The sequence below is a fragment of the Mustela erminea genome, chromosome 11 (assembly GCF_009829155.1).
Source record: "Mustela erminea isolate mMusErm1 chromosome 11, mMusErm1.Pri, whole genome shotgun sequence".
NCBI lineage: Eukaryota > Metazoa > Chordata > Mammalia > Carnivora > Mustelidae > Mustela > Mustela erminea.
The window spans coordinates 30,644,838-30,671,924 of NC_045624.1; positions in this window are offsets into that span (position 1 = coordinate 30,644,838).

The following is a 27,087-nucleotide window of genomic DNA, read 5'->3' on the forward strand; positions in this document are numbered from 1 at the left end:
CTAGTCAATTCCTACTTATCAGATAGATTTGATAACAGAGAAAATAATAGTTAATGGCTGTTTCCCATTTTTTAAGAATAAAATCAACTGTTTCAATAGTCAACTGAAAATAATGGGTTTTCTTCTTTGAGTATAAAAATCAAGATAAAAGGATCATATCTTTCTTCTTCACTTAAGTACTACTAGAATGAACGTAAGTACCCAGTAAATATCTACTGAGCTGATGGATTAGAGCATAAATGAACACCAGATGAATGGATGAATGAACACATTTTATCTAGGAATTCAGTTGCTGGAGCCACATGCCAAGAACATGATTTTTTGTTTTATTCAGTGTTTTTCTTTTGCTCATTCCTCTTAACAGAGATGGTTCATGTAGTTACCTATGAAGTCCAATTGTGGACATGTAACCAACAAATATTGCATAATTGGCACAGTGTCTTTTTCATTCTAGTTGTATGTGCAGTTCTGGTATGAATAATAAAAGAATAACAATATTTTATTGAATGTCACTGTGCCAAATTCTAAGTGCTTTATATTGCTCAAGAAAAATCTTACCACACTTCTAGATTCATATGTCCTTAAATACTGGGATTATTTATAATTTGCGGAGCAGAAATCTCTATTATACTCCTTAGATACTATTTTAGGGTCTAGGTGGTTGTTACACTTTCTGTGCAGGTATATCTTCCCCTTTGCTAGGTGAATTCTCCCTGCCAGACACAGGGTCATGCAATCACTATCCCAGCTCCGTCTTGAAGACTGCAAAATATCATGTGGGGCTATCATGAAAGGGAAAGAAAAACTGTTTTCTTTAAGAATGAGTATGACCCAGCTGACTTTCCTAAACCTAAACTTTCCAGGTTACTGATTGCCACAAAAGTGACATAAATGTTGGGCTGTGGGGAATGAGAAGCTGTCAAGTGGATTCTGAAACAGTGCTTTAGAGATACTGTGCCAGGAGGAATTAAGTTGCCTGAAATCAGGCACATGAAATTAAAAATTTTGTATCTGAGAATGCAGGTTGAATATTGAATTAAAGTCAGGCAATGAGTAGAAGTAAAGCCAAAAAATAGAGTGAGTTGTAAGTTAGATAACCAGCAACAAAATTACTGATGAGTTTAGGTGCCAAGTAGGGACTAATTCTGATACTGCAGCCTATCCATCTTCTATGCTATTGTTTTTTGGTATTGATAATTATGAGTCAATGAGCAAGGGAGAAACATCCATTAGGAGCCAACATGCCTATAAGTGACACAAAATACATCTCCCAATTCAGAGAAATTGAGAGTTTCCAGGTTTATCATTGAGCTGGAGTCGGTTTCTACATTTTTTAATCATCTAGGATTTTTAAGATCACTTAAATCTTTGTTTTATTAATAAATCATTTAAATTTTTTTATTAAAAAGTAATGAATGACTTTATTAAATATCTCGGGGACTTCTCAGAAATTGCACCAGAGCAGTTCAGAGAACTCTAATTAGATAAAAATCTCAGTGTAAGAAAATTATTTTATCTATATTAATTGTTTATTGTGTCTCCCTGTTAGCTTTCACCAATGAAGTAAAACAGATTAGTCACCTGAGCCCATTTCCTATGGAAGAGAGGAGAAACGCATCTCTTGGTTGACTACCTTCACATGTATACACAAGTCTCTAGGAAGGGGAAGAAGAGAATTCTTTATGTTTTCAAATCTTTTTAGAGGTGTCTAACTTTATAGAAACACTCCTTCAATCTTCTAAGGCATGTTTACTATTTAAACATGTACTTTTGCTGGAAGAGAAGAGCAAATATTCAAGGTAAATTGTCTCCCACGAGATTTATTCCTGGTTCCCACACTGTTCAAGTTTTTGCAAATTTTCCCATGGAAATACTATCCCATCAAATTCTCTGAATATTCTAACACTGGCTAGTACAAAATCCATTCAGTTTATTTTTATAGCACTTAGAGCTACTGTGAATAGGAATCCTGGATATGCATGTGCGAATCTAGAACATAGTATTTGTCCACCTTTACAACTTGGCAGTTATTCTTCTACAGATTATCTCTTACTCAAACTCCCTTATATGGCTTATTTTGTATGTCAACTTGACCAAGCCATGAGATGCGCAGACATTTGGTCAAATGCTATACTGGGCATATCTGTAAGAATGTTTCTGGATGGGATTAACATTTAAATCAGTGGACTGAGTAAAGCACATTACTCTTCCTAATGTGGGTGGGCCTTATCCAATCAGTAGAAGGCCTACATATGGGGGGCAAAAAAGACTGACTTTCCCATGAAGGAATTCCTACCGGACTGCCTAGAGCTGGACAGTTTTGTTTTTTTTTTTTTTTTCTTATCTTCTGACTCAAATGGAGATATCTCCTCTTTGTGGGTCTCAAACCTCCCAGCCTTCACACTGGAACTTAGACCAATCAGTTCTTCTGGCTCTACAGTTTGTATAATGCAGCTCTCAGAATCTGTCAGCCTTCATAATCATTTGAGCCAATTTCTTACAATAAATTTCCATATACATATATAGATAGATATGTCTATATATATAGATAGATATATCTACAGATAAATATAATTATAGATAACATAATTATAGATAATATCCTATTAGTTATCTTTCTCGGAAGATAAAGAGATATACTCTTAGCTTTCTCAATTTTCTTTCTTATCACAATCAACTTTCTTCTCCTGATAGGATGCTGCTTACATGATAAGAACACTGGCAGTGAAACTAATGTGGAACAGGGCACACTTCTTTTACGATTCCTTTGTTCACAACACTGCCATTCTGTGTTGGAAAGGCAATATCAAACTATTAATAAAGGAATAGGATTATCAAAAGAAATTCCAATGTTCTTTTAATGAATGGAAGAATAGCTGAAAACCACTTCATTTCTGAGAATCCCCATAATCCAATGGAGAAATAACAAGAGATGTTAAGCTTTCTGTAGAGGCAAATCTCAAAAACAATAAAGCACCTATTCTTACTTGTATCTGCTCAGGACCACTTGTCAAGTAGAGGTAGTTTCTTGCTTTAAAATCACTAAGTGCAAACTTCTTAATGTCCCCAAGAAAACTATTTCCCTCCTTCTGGATTTGGTCTTATCTTTCAATTCATCTCTCAAATGATCCATGTGATATATTATTTCTTACAGTCTTAAGTTATTAAATCTAGGCTGAAACAATAGGAAAACTTTCTAATAGAGTCTGGGGTGAATTACCGAGTAACAATGACAGTGCCTTCTTCTCCCCACTAGTGTGAGAATCAGAATGAGTGTTCCTCTAGTAATCCAATGCATATAAATACTAAATGAAATCACTTCTCTAAGAGGAGAGACATGCATTTTGAGAGAAAATTAAACCCACTTTATTACTGAAGACAGAAAAACAATCCTTGAAATGAACATAATTTGATAGTTTGCTGTCTACAACAGATCTAGGTCTATAGTATTATGCAGAGCGGGGTCAATTCAAAATCTGCTTCCCACCCACACTGCCTACAGACAGCTTTAACTGCACCAATGGTTCTCAATCTTGTCTGCTCATTAGAATGAACAAAATGTAAAAATGAAAAAGTATTGAGAACAGACACCCCAAGACATATGGGGTAGGTTTACCATAAAATAGTAATGTATGAAGTGGGACCTGAGCTTCAGAAATCTCTTTCAGATTCCCATGTATACTCTCATGTATCAATGGAATTAAGAACTATTGTTCTAAATTTAGTTTCCAGGAGCTTAAGCAAACAAAAGAATACACAAAACCCAGAGGAATATTTATATAACATTAGAAAACAGCATAAGTACAATTTATTAATATGCCAGAAGGAGAAGAAAGAGAGAGAGAACATTTCTATATACCAAATGCTATTCTTCCTATTATTTCAATAAACAAGCATATGCCCCAGAGTGATGTGAGATGGAAGAAATGGATGTACTGTTCCTTCAGCAGGTTTTAGTTCCCACAACCTTCTCCTATGTGGGAGCTTGTCAAAACTCTGAGAGTAAATATTTAAATTAATATTTAAATGAATTGTTCTTAGGACATGGTTTCTAAAATTAAGTCAACTGCCTTTCTGGTGCTCAGCACAGAGTAACAATCTGTCCCAACAATAAAGAGAAAAACTGTGATACTGAATATATTGAAAGATATTATGTTCTGCAATGGGATAACTTCCTAAAGGACACTGACTGCATGCAACTGAAGGTATTCAGTACCTAAATTAGCCCAACATGTGCATATGATTTTCTCTGGGTTAGACCAGGTCATATTCCCAGGCAGCGTTTTTTGTTTTGTTTTGTTTTTTTCTTTCTACTCTTCTAGGTGGAAAGGAGACAACATATCCTTATTATACTGCATAAGCAAAACTCACAAAGTAAATGAGGGTAGCCATAATATAACTTCTCACTTTATTTATAGGACAGATAGCAACAGATTTAAAGAGGAAGACTAAGAATTATTACTGTATTTGTCAGTGAGGTGTTACAATGTTTTAGCCTAAAGTCAAATTTTGGAGACAACTTTTAAGTCAAATTACAAAGCACAGATGGGTTTATTCACATTGATACCACCAGAGGGTGAAGTTTAGAATTGCTACCTAAGAGGTGATTGTCATTTGTATTGGCCTTGAAATGTCTCATTTCTAACATATGCAAGGGTGTTACATTCCTAAATTGACCAAAGAATCTTTTATTTTTCCTTTTAATGTTTCACGACAACTGACTTTAAATGTTAAGAAGAAAAGCTTTCTCAAACTTATTGCAAATAAAATACCAACCCATCATGTTTTAATATTGCTACTAATTGTATTGACTAAGTGCCATCTACCGTGTCTGGCATCTATCTTAATCAAAGGTTTTATGTGATACTTCTAGAAGTATAAGCCTCGATCGCTGAATGGTGGTTTTATTTCTGATATACAAAGTAGGATATGTAGGGTATTTAAAATCAAGTTTTCTTAATTTATACCATCATAACCACTAGTATTGTGATATGGTGAAGACAACTAAGACTCAGGTGTCTCAGTCATTAAGCGTCTGCCTTCAGCTCAGCTCATGATCCTAGAGTCCTGGATTTGAGCCCCGCATCAGGCTCCCTGCTCAGTGGGAAACACGCTTCTCCCTCTTCCATTCCCCTGCTTGTGTTCCTGCTCTCGGTGTCTCCTTCTCTGTCAAATAAATAAACAAAATCTTTAAAAAAAGAAAAAAAAAAAAGGAACTCTCATAGATTTCTGGTTACTCCACCAACTAAGCAACCTGAACAGCTGAAATACAGGTAAAGGTGATAAAAATCTTAAATAATTAGTGTAGGAGAGAGAGTCAAATATCAGATACTGATTTAACACCATCTGTAATAACTACAATTCAGGTTCTACTGAACATTTTCTTTCATTTCTTTGCAGAGAGAGTGGATGGTCATAGCTTTGCTTGGGAGTCTATATGGGACTTAATGGAAGCTGTGTGGAAAGTGTAAAATATGTCTGTGTAAATTCTTTCTCAGTCTCAGCACTACTGTCTAGAGAATTCTTTGCTGTAAAGAATTGTCCTGTACATTGTAGATTTAGCAGGAGTCCCGCACTCTACTCACCAGATACCAGTAGTTCTCTTCCAGTTGTGACACACATCCTCCCCAACACATACAAAGAGTCAAGGATATTTATGAGTCTCCAAACTGTGCCTTGCCTTAGACCAGTCTCTTCCTGATATTTCCAGTTTTTTTAGCCAATTATTTTCTATTTTGCCTTATGCTACTTTGATTTGTGTTTTTGTCACTTCACAAGAAAGAGTTCCACTTTTATAGTGATTATCCATCCAATATCAGAACTTTATAAGCTAGTAGTGGTATTTAAGAGATGACAGCCAAAAAAAAAAAAAAAAAAAAAAAAAAAAGTGTATGAAGAACACAGAAATAAAATACTCTACACAACAGGTCAATCCTAAATGTCAAGGGGGAAAATCTCAATCATAAAGGAGAACAGCCCCAGTTGTCAGGTCAAAGAGCCAGTAAGAATGAGATGAATAATGATAATGGTCACTATTTTTTACAAAGAACCACAGAATGAGGAAGTCAATTGTTTTCTAGGTGAGCCTCAGTTAAGACCATAACTATACCTAACATCTTGATTATAACCTTGTAGAGGACCAAACCACAGCCATACTCAGACTGTTGACCTGCAGGAACTATAAGATAATAAATATGTGTTGTTTTGATCTGCTAATATTGTGGTAAAGTTATTATGCAACAGTAGATGACTTATACATATTTGGTCTAGCAGAGATGTGGTATTCTAAGGCTTAGAGAAACTGAAATATTAGAAAGAATTTATCTTGTAAGACCCATTTACCCACCAGATAGGTGGCAGAGGACATACCTTTCATCATAGCTGTGATGGTGACCCCAGCATTCTTGAAGGATTATATGGTGCTTCTTCAGTGTAGGATAGAAATTTTTTTTAAAGATTTTTTAATCTATTCATTTGAAAGAGAGACAGAGAGAGAGACAGGGAGAGCACAAGCAGTAGGAGAAGCAGATCATCACAAATGAGAGAGGAAAGATCACAACACACACCTTAGAAATGCAATTATAAGAGAATGTAATGAAAAAATATATAACAAATTGGGTAATCTGGAAGAAATAAATAAATTTCTAGAAACATATAAGCTACCGAAACTGAAACAGGAGGAAACAGAAAACCTGAAAATACTGATGACCATCAAAAAAATTGAATCAGTAATCAAAAATCTCCCAAGAAATAAGAGTCCAGGTCCAGATAGCTTACCAAGGGAGTTCTACCAAATATTTAAAGCAGAGTTTACACTTATTCTTCTAAAACTGCTTCAGAAAACAGAAATGGAAGGAAAACTTCCAAACTCATTCTATAAGGTCAGCATTATCTTGATTTTAAAACGAAAGGCCCCATTAAAGAGAAGAATTACAAACGAATATCCCTGATGAACATGGATGCAGAAATTTTCAACAAAATACTAGCTAATCAGATCCAACAGTACATTAAAAGAATTATTCACCATGATCAAGTGGGATTTATTCAGAGTTGTAAGGGTGGTTCAATATTCACAAATCAGTGGGATATATCACATTAATAAAAGAAAGGGTAAGAACCATATGATTCTCTCTATAGATGCAGAAAAGACATTTGACATTTACAGAATCCATTCTTGATAAAAACCTTCAACAAAGTAGGGATAGAAGGAACACACTTCAGCATCATAAAGGCCATGTTTGAAAGACCCACAGCTAATAGCCTCCTCAATAGGGAAAAACTGAGAGTTTTTCCTCTAAGGTCAGGAACACGGCAGGGATGTCCTCTCTCACCACTGTGATTTAGAACAGTACTGGAAGTCCTAGTCTCAGCAATTAGACAACAAAAAAGAAATAAAAGGTATTGATATTAGCAAGGAAGAAGTTACACTTTTACTATGCCCAGACAACATGATGCTCTCTATAGAAAACCTAAAGGACACCACCAAAAGTTTGCTAAAACTGATACACAAATTCAGCAAAGTTGCAGGATACTAAATCAATGTAGAGAAAACTGCTGCATTTCTTTAAATCAGTAATGAAGCAGCAGAAAGATAAATAAAGGAATTTATCCCATCTACAAATGCACCATAAACTGTAAGATACCCAGAGGTAAAAGGGATTGCCAGCCATTCCCAACATGAGATACCACGTCACCTGTCAGAATGGCTAAAATTAACAACACAGGAAACAACGGATGCTGGAGAGGATGTGGAGAAAGGGTAACCCTCTTGTTCTGTTGGTGGGAACGCAAACTGCTGTAATCACTCTGGAAAACAGTATGGAGTTTCCTCAGAGAGTTAAAAATAGAACTACCCTATGACCCAGTAATTGCACTACTAGGTATTTACCTAAAAGATACCAAATACTGATTGGAAGGAGCATATTCACCCTGATATATATAACAACATTATCAACAATTGCCAAATTATGGAAAGAGCCCAAATATTTATAGATTGATGAATGGACAAAGAAGTGGTGTACACACACACACACACACACACACACATACATATAGTCGAGTAGTACTCAGCCATCAGAAAGAATGGAATCTTGCCATTCGCTATAATGTGGATGGAGTTAGAGTGTATTATGCTAAGCAAAATAAGTCAGCCAGGGAAGGTCAAATAGCATATTATTTCATTCACATATGAAATTTAAGAAGCAAAACAGATGAACACAGGAGAAGGGGAAAAATGGGTGAGGTAACCATAAGAGAGTTAACTACAGAGAACAGACTAAGGGTTGCTGGAGGTGTAGTGTTCAGGAGATGGGCTAAATGGGTGAAGGGGATTAACGAGGGCAATTGTGATAAGCACTAGGTGTTACATGTAAGCGGTGAATCACTAAATTCTATTCCTGAAACCTGTAACACACTATATGATAATCACTGAAATGTAAACAAAACTTTAAAAAAAACTGAAATAAATACTACAAGATATTGCAATTAATAAATTCTCCTGGGGCAACTGGGTGGCTCAGTCATTAAGTGTCTGCTTTTGGCTCAAGTCATGATCCCAGGGTCCTGGGACTGATCCCTGCATCGGGCTCCCTACTCAGCGGGAAGCCTCCTTCTCCCTTTCCCACTCCCCCTGCTTCTGTTCCCTCTCTCGCTGTCTCTCTCTCTCTCCCTGTCAATTAAATGAATAAATGAAATCTTAAAAAAAAATTCTTCTTTTGGTTAAATAAAAAAATAAAGAAATAAAGTGATGGTACTTATTAAGAAAACAAAAACAAAAACAAAAAAGTTTAAATCTTGGCATCGGGATATTGGATCCATTCCTTTTCATTCTCAAAAGTGTTGAGATTCTTAGTTCTGTTAACTCTGAAGACGATTCTGATATCTAGATGAATGATTGGCAGGATTTATACTGAAGAAGAGATAGAACATTCTACACAGCCTAGTGTGGATACAGTTTGGGAATACTGTAAATAGTATGGGAATTAATAGCACTGGCTTGTTGAGGAACAGACCGTTGTGGGACACAGATCTCTTACTACTAACACCAGATTGGTTATACATATCCGTGCTTGACTCTGGAAAGCCTCAGATGCCTGTATAAGCAGTTTGTTAATTTTATCCCACTGTGGAGTCAGTGCCTTTGAGCAGAGTATAATATGAATTAAACATTCTGAATCATAATTATTCAATAAATCATCAGTAGATAGAGTAATAATCACTATTAACATATATATGCTCAAATTTCTTCTTGAACAATTTTGAGTCAGCTATAGACTCAAATCATACTGGTAAATTGTTTTTGACTCTTTTCAATTTATTAATATGTCCCCCAAAATGCAGCTTTACTGCAAACAGATTATAGGTATACAGGGGTCTATTGTGACTAGATTTGTAATTGCTCTGTTTAATGGACATTTTATATTGTTAAAATTGAGATAATCGATTCCATTAACCTCAATATCTATCAGTATGCAATGTAATGGAAAATAGCTCTTACCAATTTATAGTGAAAAGCACACTGAGAAGCTCTTCAACAGTCACCAACTAAGTAGAATGAGATGCACATTTTGGGGGGATGACTTCAAACACTTATACTTGACACATCTGCCAACTAACATCGATATAGCTACATTAAAAATTAAAAACAGATATCTGTGTATGAAACATATTTTTGACACTTAGTATATGAAGAAAATAAATCAGGCAAACTCTTCAATGTTTAACACTTGTCAGTGTGGGTTTGCTTTGAGATTTTGTCAGATTCACCTATATTTAAGACTTGTCATTGATGCCATCTTCTTATATTTCAGTATGAATGCATCCAGTAAAGGAAGTGTTATTTGTCAGAACTTAAGTGCCAGTGTGGAAAAATTTTTAAAAACAACATACAAATCTTATTATGACTAATATAGGTAATAAAACTGATCTAAACTCTGGAAATACTTCTATGATGATTATGGCACATGATTACTTCCTCAGGCTGAGTACTGAGAAAAAAACTGTTTCTCATGTAATAATAATAGAAGGAACAATTTAACCACATTATCCAAATCATGAAAACCAAGAAAATTAAATAAAATAATTATTTTATTTTGAACGTGATCTTTACTCAGTCTACCAAGTCAAATGATAATCTCTTCTAGAAACACCCTCATAGACACATCTAGAAATAATATTTTACCAGATATCTGGGCATCCCTTAGCCCAGTCAAGTTGACACATAAACCAGCCATCACAGATAGTGTGATTATTTTTAGACTTTGACATTCAAGTGGTGGCCATTTATTCCAAATCAGTTAATTTACCTGTTTCCACTAGGCTCTAGTCATTATGCTATTGTGGTACTTAACTCTGGTTCTCTACACTGTGACCCTAGAAAATGTAATCAATATTATCTTCACAGTCAGTACAACATCACTAGCATTTACGGATCATATATAATGCACAGCAGAGTACTTGCATTCCCTACTTATTTATTTTTTAATCATCTGCTCTATGTTGTCACTTCAGAGCTAGAAGCATGTGTTACTCATCTTGGTATCACCAGCTTAAATATGTAACCCAATAATGATAAATATGTGGAGAATTTGAATAAACTGGCATAAAAACTGTTTTCAGGATTCTCAATCCTAAAATTGGGATACTTACTGCCACCTTTTATTCCCTCATAAAGAGAATAAAAAAAATGAAAGTTGGTTTTATACAAAATATATAAGTTTCCTCCATAATAGCATACAAACATATCATTGGTTTAGTTTTTAAAGATGAGAGCATTTAATGGGAAAATATGCAACTTTATAGTTGAATGGTGGGTATGTGGGTGTGTGTATGTGCATGTATGCGTGTTGGGAAATGAGAAGAAGATGGATGTTTGAAGTTAAGTTTGTCTACCAGCCATGAAGTCCTTGACCAGCAGACAACTGCTAGATCAGCTCTCTCTCCACACTTTGATAGATTTGGCCAGGTACGGTAACAAAAGCAAAAATGAAATTAGACAGATTAGTATTCATTCATGCAGGATGCATGAACTTCCTTTTTGCATCAGTTCCTCCTTGCCCCCAAGTCTCATGAAGGCAATGCAGACTGAGCTCATATGAATGCTGTGCACATTGAGGTCTTTGTCACAGTTAAGGAAACCTGAGCTTAGGAAACCCCCAACTGTAGAGGATGCTACCAGCAAACCTACCCAGACTTTATCCCAGAGGGACGCATTACTGTTACGATACTGGTCAGGAAACAAATTGTCCCTCTGACCTGGTGAGAGACAGTATATTTAGCTACCATAGCTATTTTATATGAAAATCTGTCTCAAGTTGAAAAGACAGTCTGGGATAAAAGTTATCATAAGTCACATAGAAACACTAGGGGTAATTGTCTCATAACAATGGTCAGTATAGGTTCAAACCAGCAGGACCAATACTCTTCAGTTATCAGTTATGAGTGAGTGCATTTTATCTAATCTAAGAGAGTATAAAACTGGGTATGATGGCAATTGTTGGCTATGTCCAACATGTCTTACAAAATCTGAAGTCTCTTTTCCATATTTGACCCTTTTAAAATAACAACCACTGGCCAAGAACTAGTGCTATGCTCTGGCATGGATTATATATGTATTTTTAAAAATAACCTTTATTTTAAAGAAGTTTTAGGTTCACAGCAAAATTAAGCAGATTATATAGAATTACCATGTACTTTCTGTCTCCACATACACACAAGTTCCCTCATTATCACTATCTCTTACCACAGCAATATATTTGTTACAATCAGTGAAACTACACTAACACATGACTATCACCTAAAGTCCATAGTTTTGATTAGGGTTCACTCTTGCAGTTGTACATACTATGGGTTTTTCTATGGGTTCGAAAAATATATAAACTATGTATCTACCAAATGTGTGATACAGAGTAGTTGCATTGCCCTAAAAGCCCTCTGAGCTCAATTTATTTCACTCTCCCTTCCCTTCTACCCTTAGCACTTTTCTTTTTACTTTCTCCAGAGTTGTGACTTTTCCAGAATGTCATATAGTTGGAACCAAATGGTATGTAGTCTTTTCAGATTGGCTTCTTTCACTTAGCAATGTGCATTTCAGTGTGTTCCATGTCTTTTCATGGCTTAATAGTTCATTCCTTTTTATACCTGAATAATAATATTCATTATCTGGATTTATGAGTGTGTCCATTTACCTACTGAAGGACTCTTGATTGCTTCCAAATTTGGAAATTATGAATAAAGCTGCACTCTATGTGCAGAGGTTTTTTTTGTGTGTGTGATGTATGTGTGTGTGCATTAAGTTTTCAATTCATTTGGGTGAATTACAGGGAAGGTAACTGCTGGATCATTTGGTAAAAGTTCGTTTAATTTTGCAAGAGACTGTGAAATTGTTTTCTAAAGTGGTTGTACCATTTTGCATTTTACCAGCAACAAATGAGAGTTCCTGTTGCTCCACATTCTCCTTTCCAGCATTTGATTTTACCAATGTTTTGGGATATTGCACTTCACTCTGAAGCTGTGTTTGGAAAGAAGTATGCCAATGGAAAAAGAAGGGACGGTGGGTTACATGGAGAGGAAGAGAAAGAGTGTATGTAGTCCTGCTAACAGTTAAGCATTGTTTAACTGCTAGGGGTGCCTGGGTGGCTCAGATGGTTGGGTGTCTGCCTTTGGCCCAGGTCATGATCTCATGTCTTAGGGTGGAGCCCTGCATTGGGCTCCCTGCTAAGTGGAAAGCCTGCTTTCCTCTCTCTCTCTGCCTGCCTCTGCCTACTTGTGATCTCTCTCTCTGTCAAATACATAAATAAAATCTTTAAAAAAAAAACCTTTCTATGTTTGAATAATTCTTATATTTCATTGACACATATCCTTCCAGTTATGAGAACTAACAATGGTAAAATTCAATTAAAAAGAAATACCATTTCATTGAAGCTTTTCTGGTTATACCTTTACTGTCTGATTCCTATCATAAGAGAATGCTAACATGCGGAAGATGTTTGGGCTGCTTTTACAGAATTCTTTTTTCTTTTTCTTTTTTTTTTTTCCCCTGCTGCAATCCCACCCCCCCAAAAAAAAGCCAAAAAGAATATCTTCCTGTAATGGACACCTCTGAATCCTATGTCTTTTCTTCCTGGAACACCTTGTGCTATAGGAGCCCTCTGTCTGCCATGGGAAACACAAAACTGATGAGGTTTGAACTCACACTCACTTTTCTTTTTCTTTTTAAATTGTGATACGTTAGTCACCATAAAATACATCATTAGTTTTTGATGCAGTGTTCCAGGATTCATTTTTTATGTACAACACCCAGTGCTCCATGCAATACATGCCCTCTTTAATATGCACCACCAAGCTCACCCATCTTCCCACCCCCTGCCCTCTAAAGCCCTCAGTTTCTTTCTCAGAGTCCACAGACTCATGGTTTATCTCCCCTTCTGATTTCCCTCAATTCACACTCACTTTTCAAGCAGAAAATGCTCATTCTTTATGTTGAATTTTCAAATATTGTTTTCAAATTTTCAAAATTGAAAATTGTTTCAAAATTTTCAAATTTTGTTTGAATTACATGATTCAGCTGATAAAACGTCAATTCCTTAGAGTGTCCAATGTATTTGTTACTAAAACCGAATCTTGGTGGGAGAAATATTCTATTCCTTAAATTTATACCAATCTTTTTTCCCTTTATGTTAAGGTGAGCAAAATTTATTTTTCTAGAATTAAAAAAAAAAATCAAGGAAAGGATTCCAATTTGAGATAACCTGAAATTGCAGGACTGAATAACAGAAAAGCAAATGAACAACAATAAAACACAAAAGAAAAGGAAGTAAAAAACAAAGTTTAAATGTAGTGACTTTACTATTTAGTAAAAGTGAACCAAATCCTTGATACTGTTTACCATTGCAAGGTATTTTTCTGATAAAATCCTTTTATCATTTATCTTTCACACCTTCTCCATTTTATCTTTCATACTTTCACTAGTTTAATGTGTCAAAGCAAGAAAATAAAATTGTGAGATATACACATGATTACCAAACCTAAAGGTATTCCCTCTTCTCAAGGTTATGAGCAGAAAAAACAGAAAAAAAATAGTAACATTTCTAGGGCAATCACTAATATATCATTTACTTTTAGTAGGGATTAATATTATTTCTTTGTTGTTTTTATAATCAGGAATAGGTAACCATTTTGCCTGAGAATAGCCCACACTCTGAGATATTCTAGAAACGAAGCTATGGAGAAAGAAGTGACAAAGAAAACTCTTACAGGAAAAATATTCTGCCTGGGGAGAAAATAATACATTTCTGTTGTCAAATAATTGACCAGAAACTCCAATGCATTGTAAAGGTTAATATAGTAATTTATTAAACAAGTAAGTATTGGAAAAAGAAACAACCACGTTCCATTGTATTAAAAAGTGATATTTCTAGCAAGAGAAATGTGAGCAAGTCAGTAGCTCAGGGGAAAGCTTATCTTCATTTCCTATCAGAATTAATAAGTGAAATGGATGTAAGAAGACACACAACAAAGTTATACTCTCTAGGTATACACTGAATGACAAGTGAACAGGTTCATTCCCAAAGGAAATTAGTGGGCAAAATTTATTCGAAGAAGTAATTATCTAACGTAAGGAAGCCTTTGAAGCTTTTTGAACCCTGAAATGGGCAATTCCTCTGTTAAAGATCTGATAAAGGCAAGGAAAAGTAAAGTACTCTGCATTCTGTCCTTTTAAAGGAAAAAAGTAGTAACTTTCATCAACTTAAACCTGAAATAATTTAATTGTCCTTGCCAGCACAGTCCTAACTAAAATCTAGCAAACATGACAGTATCTGGTTCACAACATAAAATATGGTATTCTTCTAAACAAACTTTCCTTCCTTCTCTGGCAAAATTCAAAATATCAAACAAATTAAATGACAAATGAAGCTATAGATGCCTAAATTATTGATTTTTAAAAGCCCCAATATAAACTGGGAAAATGAATGTCATCATGGAAGAGAGTGATGCTATTATTAATCATCTAGAATTAAATATTTCTTTTTAATTCTAAAAAGCAAACAAAGTAAAAGTAAGCTTGAATATACTATGAAATAAAATGTACAGATCTTGGACAGGTTGGAGATTGTAGGGTAAAGAGTAAGACTTATTTTCTATGGTTCTGTATAGATTCCATACATTTATTTTCTATGCTGAATTTACTCTAACTTTGATGACACTATTGTAAGTAATGTCAAGCTGAAATTTTTAATTAATTATTGTTTTTAATGAATTTTATTGAACTTAATGTCTAGCTGGTGCATTATTAAGTCTGACCCAGATAAATAATAACACTATATTTATTTGTTCAGTGAAAAATTTAAAATGGTTGACCATAGAGTTGAGGGTCTATTTCTGGGCTCTCTATTCTGTTCCATTGATCTATGTGTCTGTTTTTGTGCCAGTACCATGCTGTCTTGATGACGACAGCTTTGTAATAGAGCTTGAAGTCCGGAATTGTGATGCCACCAACGTTGGCTTTCTTTTTCAATATCCCTTTGGCTATTCGAGGTCTTTTCTGGTTCCATATAAATTTTAGCATTATTTGTTCCATTTCTTTGAAAAAGATGGATGGTACTTTGATAGGAATTGCATTAAATGTGTAGATTGCTTTAGGTAGCATAGACATTTTCACAATATTTATTCTTCCAATCCAGGAGCATGGAACATTTTTCCATTTCTTTGTGTCTTCCTCAATTTCTTTCATGAGTACTTTATAGTTTTCTGAGTATAGATTCTGTGTCTCTTTGGTTAGGTTTATTCCTAGGTATCTTATGGTTTTGGGTGCAATTGTAAATGGGATTGACTCCTTAATTTCTCTTTCTTCTGTCTTGCTGTTGGTGTAGAGAAATGCAACTGATTTCTGTGCATTGATTTTATATCCTGACACTTTACTGAAATGGGCATTCTTCGGAGATAAGTTTTTGAGTATTTGAGTACTATTTTCATAATAAAATGACTAATTTCTATCCTTGCAATTAGCACCCATTACATCATTTTGGATGTAAATTGAACATCTTAACAATGTTGTGTAATACTCAAAACCTCCTAACTGCCTCTCTCTTGAGATTGCTCAAAACCTCCTAACTGCCTCTCTTTCCAGAAATGAGGGAAATAGTGGCAAGGAAGGCTATCTCCAAAACGTGTTTTGTCTTTTCCATGTCTCCAATTAACATCAGAAAGTCCCCTTCTTACAGGGCTACCACCTTTTCTATAATCCGTCTGGTCCAAGGGACCATGGCATTTCACAGTTGCTAATCTGTAAATTGCCTCATCTTTCCGACTTTTTTCTATCTCTTTCAATAATTAGCACCCAGACTTAACTTCTTTGAGCTTTACAACATAACAGAGTCATTGTTTCCCAGACTGTACAGAGTCATATTTCCTGAGGACTATATATTGTAGAGTATATTAATTCATGTTAATAACAGCAACTCTCTTTGAAAAGGTACATTAATAAGGTGGCATTTTTGTACTAACATTTGAGTAAAACTACTAGTTTAACCTCAGATACGGGTAATAAAGATGTTCTACCTCAATGAGTCTCTAACTCATCTTTCGAGTTTGTGGTGTTGCCGGCAACTCTCTGACCTTGAACCTCATTCTCCCAGGGACGGTGTCTTTAATTAATGATCTCTAAGTATCTTTCCCTAGATATCTAGTTTCCTGGGTTTTATTTCTTTGTAAGAATGTTGTCATAATTCTGGATATTAGTAATAGGTCTGCTGCCTGCTATTTAGATTCTGAAGACTCACATGTTTGTTCCCATCTAGTTTGATAAACTGGATATTCTTGTACACTATTTTAACTATTGCAATTGCATTTTAGTTATCATTTCTTTCTGGTTTAATCTCTAGAAATAATGTGTCTCCATTTACCTTTCCCTAGGTCATGGTAGGCTTGGTTGTACATCACTGCTTCTATACTTTTCATAGCCAAACCTGTACCCAAACCCACACACCTACCTACATGTCTACTCCTGGCCTCAAGTCAGGACCATTTGATTGCATCACAATTCCAGTTAGGGCAGAAAGCTGTGATTGTTTTATATTTCTACCTAAATATAGGAAAGAAATTCAATACAATAAAATAATTTTGCTAGGCACATTCTATTAACTTTGTCGATAGTAAAATAACTCAGATTCTGCCTTAAAGTTTTTTCCAAGTTATCTTCAGAAAGCCCTAGGAGTTAAGGACTTAATGAAGTGAGTTTAATGTTTAAGAAAAATATTTTTAAAATATTATTTCTTTCACTCAGGATAAGAGATATAAACATTTTGACACTCTAAAAACAAACTGGTTTGAGGTAGCATTGAGAATATGTTTTAATTTTAGTTTTCTTATATGATTCAAATTTTGTATTGAGTCATTTATATTTACAGAGTAAATGGCATATTAGCTTATTAATTAAACATACAGTAAGTATATACATGTGACAGACACTACTCTGACTGAATATAAGATGATAGGCCTCTTCATTTTATATGAAACATATCATAAAATATTACAAAGTAAAATATTACTTTGTATAAATAGTATACAAAGTATACATACATATACTTTGCATACATATACATATATAATACAAAGTATTACATAGTATACAAAGAATGTTATAGGAAAATTGTCTTCAGGCAACTAGCTTATTGTCTGCATTGCCCATGCGGCATTCAGTAACTTTAATCTCTTTAATCTGGTATTAAGGCAACCACCACTTGATATTTTCATATTATTTCCTATATTTTATTTATACAATATCTTAGCAATCAACAAATTGTTTGTCCTCTCTACTCTGAAATATGGCTTAGTATCTACTCTCCTTTTATAGACTGTATTGCTTTTTGTTGGAAAATATTCACCTTCTATTCAAATTTTACCCACCATTCAAGATCAAACCCTTGCTTTTGCCCCATGGAAATTTCCCACATTACTCTTGCTTATGAATGAACTCAGAGTATTTAATCTGTCCTTCATTTTCTCCCTTATTTGTGTCCCTGTAACACTTTCTATATCCCTGTTTTACAGTATATGAAACACCGTGTTATGATTTTCTGTAATAAAACCTGAGTCTCTTCTGTACAGCTTCTGTAATAACCTATAAACAACAGTAACTGTGAGGTTCTCCAAGACAAGACATGTGTTAAGGCCTATTACAGTTCTTAGCACATAAGAGAAAATAAGCATATGTTTTGTTTAATAGAACTGCATTGCTCACTGGATATCATATTTTATTATAAACTCCTTCACATTTGTGTCTTACCCTTTCTAGTTCATGCAAAATATAAATGGTAGGAGGAAGGAACTATGTCAAATTGAAGTTTATGTAAGCAAAGCATCTTTCAATAGTGCACAAGAGTACCTGTCTACATAGAAAAGATTTCTTAAAGAATATTGTTATGATTTTTCAATACAACTTTGGGAAAACAGGTATTGTAAATCATGAGAAAATTTAAAAAATATTTATGTTTGGCATATATTATTTTGAACAAAATATAATTTGCAATATTTGGGGATTAATTTCTTCATTTCAAATTTGCTAAGCATTACTTCATTAAGAAAAATATCTATTCATTAAATATTAATGAGAACCTATCATGTATCATACATGGATATTAATCAAGTTATCAAAAGAAAAGAATGAGCAGCAAAAAATGGAGTTATTTGATGTAGGGAACACATTGTGTGGAAGACCATAATAAAGAAATCTAACCTAAAGTTGGAGAGGAGTGGGTCACAGATTGATTCCCTAGCTAGAGACCTTGAGGTATATTGGAGAGAATGAGTAGTGATTTCCTGTTCAAATGGGAAGCTGATCAAGAACAGACAGATGGAATACCATGTATATGACTATGGAAGGTATCCAGGCTCAGAGGCCTGTGATAGACCCCCAAAATTATGGCACTTGCCATGGAAAATGGAAGAATAAAATATTTTATGTTGCTATAAAGATTAATATATAGTTAGAGGAAAAGTTTGTTATCAAGCAAAGAGAAAACAGTGGCATTATGTTAAGACTGACAAGGAGAATAAAGACTTGAATAGGGAATTCCAAGGGGTTGATGACACTTTGTGACACTTTGTGAATCACTGGAATTGTGGGGTGGGAATACAAAGTGATTCTGATTATATTGTTACTGGTAGAGTTGAAATAGAGCCTAATAGAAAATCAAGATCAAATATAGGGAACAAACATTTCAGAAAGTTTTTTTTTCTTTAAATTTTTTTATTTCATTTTTTCTATACACGGTCAGGGGCTGTCGGTGTGCACACTTACCCCAGCCTAAGACTAATGCAGTCGGACTTCCTTATTTAGGCAAAGTTTTCTAACTGGTTCATCTCCTTGCTTTCCACCTGATATTGCTATTGTAGTTTCAAAGCTTAGTATAAGAAGAGCCGTGGTCTGAAGATCAATGGAACAGAATAGAGAGCCCAGAAATGGACCCTCAATGCTATGGTCAACTAATCTTTGACAAAGAAGGAAAGAATGTCTAATGGAAAAAAGACAGTCTCTTCAATAAACAGTGTTGGGACAATTGGACAGCCACATGCAGAAGAATAAAGCTGGACCATTTCCTTATACCACACACAAAAATAGACTCAAAGCGGGTGAAAGACCTCCATGTGAGACAGGAATCCATCAAAATCCTTGAGGAGAACACAGGCAGCAACCTCTCTGACCTCAGCAGCAGCAACTTCTTCCTAGAAACATCGTCAAAGGCAAGGGAAGCAAGGGCAAAAATGAACTATTGGGACTTCATCAAGATCAAAAGCTTTTGCACAGCAAAGGAAACAGTCAACAAAACCAAAGATTACCGACAGGATGGGAGAAGATATTAAAAAATAACGTATCAGATAAAGGGCTAGTATCCAAAATCTATAAAGAACTTATCAAACTCAACACCCAAAGAACACATAATCCAATCAAGAAATAAGCAGAAAACATGAACAGATATTCTGCAAAGAAGACATCCAAATGGCCAACAGACACATGAAAAAGTGCTCCACATCACTTGGCATCAGGGAAAGACAAATGAAAACCACAGTGAGATACCACCTCACGCTAGTCAGAATGGCTAAAATTAACCAGTCAGAAAATGACAAGTGTTGGTGAGGATGTGGAGAAAGGGGAACCCTCCCCTAGATTGTTGGTAGAAATGTAAGCTGGTGCAACCACTCTGGAAAACAGTATGGAGATTCCTCAAAAAGTTGAAAATAGAACTACTCTGTGACCCAGCAATTGCACTACTGGGTATTTACCCTGAAGATACAAATGTAGAGATTGAAGGGGCATGTGCACTTCAATGTTTATAGCAGCAATGTCTACAATAGCCAAACTATGGAAAGAGCCTAGATGTCCATCAACAGATGAATGGATAAAGAAGAAATGGTATATATATATACAATGGAATACTATGCAGCCATCAACCCTCCTGAAATCTTTCCATTTACAATGATGTGGATGGAACTAGAGGGTATTATGCTAAGCAAAATAAGTCAATCAGAGAAAGAGAACTATCATATGATCTCATGGACATGAGGAGTTTGAGAGGCAGGGTGGGGTTTTGTGGGGAAAGGAAGGGGGAAAAATGAAACAAGATGGGACTGGGGAGGGAGACAAACCATAAAAGACTCTTAATCTCAGGAAACAAACTGAGGGTTGCTGGAGGTGAGGGGTTTGGGAGGGATGGGATGGCTGGGTGATGGACATTGGTGAGGGTATGTGCTATGGTGAGTGCTATGAAATGTGTAAGAATAATGATACACAGACCTGTACTCCTAAAACAAATAATACATACATTAATTAAGAGAAAAAAAAAGAAGAGCTGTTGTCTGAGGAGAGACACCACTTTATCTATTATTTAACCCATAAGGAATGTGAATCTGCAAACTTGAGACCAGAGCTGGAAGGCTGGCTATGCATAAAGGTATGAATGTGTATGTAGTATATAGGGTTTGTGGGTGTATGGGTATGCATGTGGGTAAATCTAATTTGAGAGACTGAGTTAGATAAGACAGACTAAAATCATTCTCTCTGCATTTCCTCACAACCTCTGGATAACCACGACCCCAGTGAAATAGTGCCAAATAAACATAAATTAAATGAATAATCCCTCACAGAGGTTCCATTTTACTTATCCATAAATATGTGCATTTTGGTTTAAAGCAAAGACTATGTTGTGTTTCTGAGTGTTGTAAAATATATATATATCAAAGTCCCTAATTTTTTATCCTGTATCTATCTTAGCTTTTCATTTTACTTTGAAAGATTTTATTTATTTGAGAGATAATGCTTATGCTTGCAGGTTAGAGGGATAAAGAGGAAAGGTGGAGGATAAGGAAAGGGAGAAAATCCCAAGCAGACTCCAAGTACAGAGTGTGAGCCAAACTCTGGACTTGATTTCACATGACCTGAGCTTAGAGTCAGACGCTTAACTGATTGAGCAACCCAGGTGTCCCTTTAGTGTTTGATAATTCTGTCTACCCTTTAATCATATTTTTTATGTATAAAATAAGGATACCAATTTTTACCTCTTCATATTTTCTAAGTATTAAATAAAATATTTCTATGAGACATCACCTAGCAGAGGGTGTGATATATAACATCTGCTCAATAAACACTAAAATGACCTATGGTCATATCAGTGTATATCTGGAGGGGGTGTTTCCTGACTTTGAAGGGAGAATTTCTTCCCAAGACTTTCTTTAGGTCTCTATTTCCAAATCCTCATACATAATTTGGATTATGTTCACAGGTAGGCATATGACATGCAAAGATACCCGATCTACCTCACTAAAGAGAGTATATTTGAATATAACTGATATTAATGATATAATATTGAATTTCACACAAGTTTTTAAGTGATTCACTCTTACATCTTTGTCACCACACAGCACAATAACTAACTTGTCTGAAATACACCTTATAATTGATTTTGAAAGACATATTTTCCTGTAGACCACTTCAAAGATAGCAAATAGGTTTCATCTTACAAGACAGTTCCAACCAACTGGTAAGGACTGTATTGATTTCAGTATGCATGAGGAATAGAAACTGGTACATCAGTTCATTCAGGAGGGTGCTCTAATTGATAAGAGGGAGAGGTAGTGGCTCACATGAGAGGTTATTTGCCATCCCTAGATTATTTTGTTTAACTTTGTAATATCTTATTGAAGTAAGACAATATCATATTGATAAGCATTTAGAAACTATGAAAACACTATGTGATTTAGAGTAGAGAGGGGCATATAACAAAATTTAATTCCTAAGTTCAGTAATCTTCATTAGAAGTTTTATTTTTTTATTTTTTTAATTAATTTTTTATTTTTTATAAACATATATTTTTATCCCCAGGGGTAAAGGTCTGTGAATCACCAGGTTTACACACTTCACAGCACTCACCAAAGCACATACCCTCCCCAATGTCCATAATCCCACCCCCTTCTCCCAAACCCCCTCCCCCCAGCAACCCTCAGTTTGTTTTGTGAGATTAAGAGTCACTTATGGTTTGTCTCCCTCCCAATCCCATCTTGTTATTTTTTAAACTAGTCTAAAACTTACTCCACTAAGCCATATTTAAAATGAAAGGAATCTAAGCTGTAAGCAGGCTTTTCATTCAAATGTGTGTTGGTAAACCTTTGCCTTGATAAGAAATACAACAAACTTATTACTTTGCAGTGCCCTGTAGCACATAAAGAATTTGATTAATACATTTGCAAATGACATTGAAAGAACTTATATTTATATATAGCATGAATAAAATAGTTTTAATTTGAAAAATACAATATTTATGATTGAGGCTATTTATCTTCTTAAGGGATAGGATCAAGAAATTAATTATGTTCTCACAATGATTAAAAATAGAATTTCACCTAAATGACCTCCCTCATTTACCTTTGAGAGAAGGATGAGTCTATATTTGAATAGTTTAATAAATCCACTCTTCATTAGCTTGGATATAGTGAATTCTATTATTTTCTAACAAATACATAATATGTGAAGAGCAGCCTATAAATATATTTTTTATTCAATGAAGCATCAAAAAATTAATGCTTCATAGTTATAACATTATATTAGATAATTAAATATTTAAATTAAAAATAGTTCTTACAAATAATTGGCAATAAGAAATGTTATCAGTAAGCATTAAACAGTAACTTTGTAAAACTATTTTATTCATAATAAGACTTATTTTTTAATGGCACAGACTAGATTAAATCATAACTCAAAAGTCTCAGTCTAGGTTTTCTCCTTCAAAGCAACAATTCAGATATGAAGACCTGTATGGTTTCAAATTGTGCCACATGCTTCTCTTTGTTGCCCATGAAGTTCAGTGTAATCTGAATCGTAACTTTCAGTACTCTTTTACATATGCATATCCAATTTTCCCAGTACCACTTTTCAGGGCTATTTTTTCTCCATGGAATATTCTTGGCTTCTTCATCAAATATTAATTAACTGTAAATGTACGGGTTTATTTCTGGGCTTTCAACCCTGTTTCATTGGGTTATGTATCTATTTTTATTCCAGAATCATACTGTTTCATTACTGTAGTTTCTAACATGGTTTGAAATTAGGTAGTGTGATGCTTCTGGCTTTGTTCTTTCTCAGAATTGCTTTGGTTATTCAAGACTTTTTGTGTTTCCATACAAATTTCAGATTTTTTTTCTAATTTCTTTGAAACACCATTGCAGTTTTGATCGTGATAGAACTAAATCTGTAAATGGCTTTGGATAGTATGGGCATTTTAACAATAATAATTTTTCGAATCCATTAACATAGGATATCCGTCCATTTGTCTGTATCTTCTTCCATTTCTTTTATCAAAGTCTTGCAGCTTTCATTGTACATCTTTCACTTCCTTTGGCTAAATTTATTGATATTTGTGTGTTTGATGCTATTGTGAATGGGATAGTTTTTTTTTCTTTTTTCAAATGCTTTATTATTATAGAAAAGTAGCCAGTTTCTGTACATTGATTTCTTTATCCTGCAACTTTACTAAATTTGTTGACTAGTTCCAATATTCTATTTGTTTAGTCTATAGTATTTTCTATACAAAAGATCATATTATCTGCAAATAATGACAATTTTACTCCTTCCTTCTTGATTTGGATATCTTCTATTTCATTATCTTGTTTAATGCTTTAGCTAAGACTTCCCATACTTTTTGAGTAAGTGTGGTGAGTGGGCACCTTTGTATTATTCCAGATCTTACAGAAAAAGCTTTTAAATCTTTCACCAATGAGTATGGTCTTGTCATATATGTATAGACTTTGTTATGTTAACAATTTTATACCTAATATGTTGAGTTTTTTTTTTATTAAATCAGAAAAGGGTGTTAGATGTTGTCAAATACTTTATTTCTTTATCTACAAAAGTTATCATATGATTTTTATCTTTCAATCTATTAATGTAGCATATCACATTTATTGATTTACATATGCTAAATCGTCCTTGCTTCCCAGGAATAAAAATGTAATATTTAAAGAGAGGAGCAAGATGCCATGATGGGGGTAGTATGGGATTTGCTTAGAAGTCAAAATAATTTGTTTTTGAAGTCATGTAAGGCTCTCAAGAGCCAGTGTATACATCGCTTCCCAAGTCCTTGTTCAGGGACATAATCTTGGCAGCCTGAAATTGAAAATGGTGGGATATTTACACCACATAAATTGTTAAGCATTGCAAATGAATGTCTCTCTTTCCACCAGCAAAATTAGGAACTGGTTTACCTACATACTATTCACTCAGACAGCTTAGTTCAAATCCTATCTTCCTCCTAAAAACAGTGTATCTTGGATGTTTCTTAGCCCCTATAACTATAATTTTTGTCTTCTATAAGATGGGGATAATAGTAAGAAGACCGTTATCTTCTAATTTTGTCAGAAGTGTTTTATCAGATAATCAACCTTAGGCATTTAGAACACTGACTGCTACCTAGTGGATGCTTGATAAATGTGTGCTAAGATAATACTTATTATAATTTTGCTTAAAGATTTTCAGCAACCGGCATGCTGGATTGTGAGATAAGGCAGTTGAAGAGCAACATGCTTTAGGAAGGTTAAGCTAGCCCAGGTGTGGAAAGTTCATTCGAGTTTGCAGAGACCCAGGGTTGTAAAGTTCAGCAATTTGTGAACAACATAACCAATAACCTTTCTTAAGGTTATTCTGAGCAGTATGCAAGAGCAATCATGTGTTACAGAAGTTCCCTCATTCATCCCCCAAAAGACAGAATAGTTGATTTTGATGGAAATGTACTTAATGGTCCATAGATTTAGTCATGGTCACAGAGAGTAAAGACCTAGGAATAAAATTGGTTTCCTGGAATGTTGTACAGCTCTGACTAGTCCATTAATTCCAGTATAAGCTGAGTTTTTCTGGAAACAAAACTTGAATAGAGAAATGATATTTCCAAACATTATTAAAAATTAAAATCCAAATAAATTAGATTTGCATAAGAGTCTAAATAATTAACTTGGTGTCATAAATATATTCAGATATTATTCAAGGATTTAGGTGATTTAAACATGAATATAAATACAGTCTCTAATAGGAATGGTCATTGTATTTATGTGATGTGGATATACAAACATAAATTTTAAATTAAATATATCTCTTTATGCCCCAGCAAAAAATTCTAAAGATTCAAAATCAGAAATTCATTTTGAACAGTAAAGAAATTTTCTTAAGATAGATAAAATCTGATAAAAAATGTGGCAGGTAGAGAAGAGAACCAAAGAGATAATGTACTATGTGTCATATCACTAAATCATGAAAAGCCGGGGGCTAATGGGGAAAAGGTTATCAAAATATAGAACAAAAATAAGACTGGGAGGCCATGTAAGTAGAACTGAAAATATTAGGAATTAGATAGTTAATAATATCTGTCCACATGATTAAGTGAAATTTTATAAGAAAAATTGTTACCTAAAAAGATTTGTTATAACTGTTTTTCTACTCATTAATGTAGGAGTATTTAGTTTTTTTATTATTTGCATTATTATTATCACTAAATTAATTACATGGCAAGAGAGAAATACCACTTTAGGTATATACAACTCTTTTGTGAGTTATAACATGCCCTTTTGGTTTTCCCTCCTCTGAGTGTGTTTCAGAGTCAAAAGCAGATTTCATGTTGTCCTTATGAGCAGTTGACATTTTATAGAGCTGATTATTTTATATCTAATGTGTCTATCTTGTATGTTTATTTCCCCCTTTTTTAAAGTAGATTCTTTTCAAAGAACATAGAGTCACCAAAGGTTAACAGATGTAAGTCTTGACGAGAGAAACAAATGCTAAAACAGACTGTCTCACAATCCACACCAAAGCTAATAAGGGAATTTGATGAAAGTGGAAGAGCAAGATTATCTTTATAAGAAAAAAACAAAAAAAAAACAGATGAAAGTAGCAGGTTCATTACTCCTGCTCTTTTTGATTTAAACTATAAAATTAAATAAACTATAATGCAAAATCCATTATAAAAGCTCCATTTAGTTCAGTAAAATTTGGTAGAGCTGGATAAAAGAACAGATGGTGACACTGCGATTACGGGCAACACTCTCCAAAACCTAATTGAGAATGCTTAAGGAAGGACAAAAAAGGCAGGTGTAATATACAGGCACCCATATTTACATTTCACCCTGGACAGTCATCATGCACATCTGTTCTTGGATATCAAAGAAAAACACGTTTCCTTTAGCTTTTTTATCCAGCAGGCTCACCAAAGGCTTTGGAGATTGAGGTGGGATATTCTGAGAAACATGTGTCTGAGTTTGATGGTCTCTTAATTTACAGTAATTTCAACCAAAAAGAAATGGCTAATATAACTATAATTATACCATTTCAGATGGAGTTTCTCGAATCAGAAACTTGAGGAAATATAAGAACATAATCTATTTGATTCTGAGGAATAGAGGAAAAAATTGTAATTTACATCATAAATTGCTTAGGTAAGTCACAGAAAGCTTTTTTACTATGCATACTGATTTTTATCAACAAAATTTGATCATTGTGTCTTCAGAACACATTACATCATTTTGTGTTGGAATAGGTCAACTAAATAATTTTAC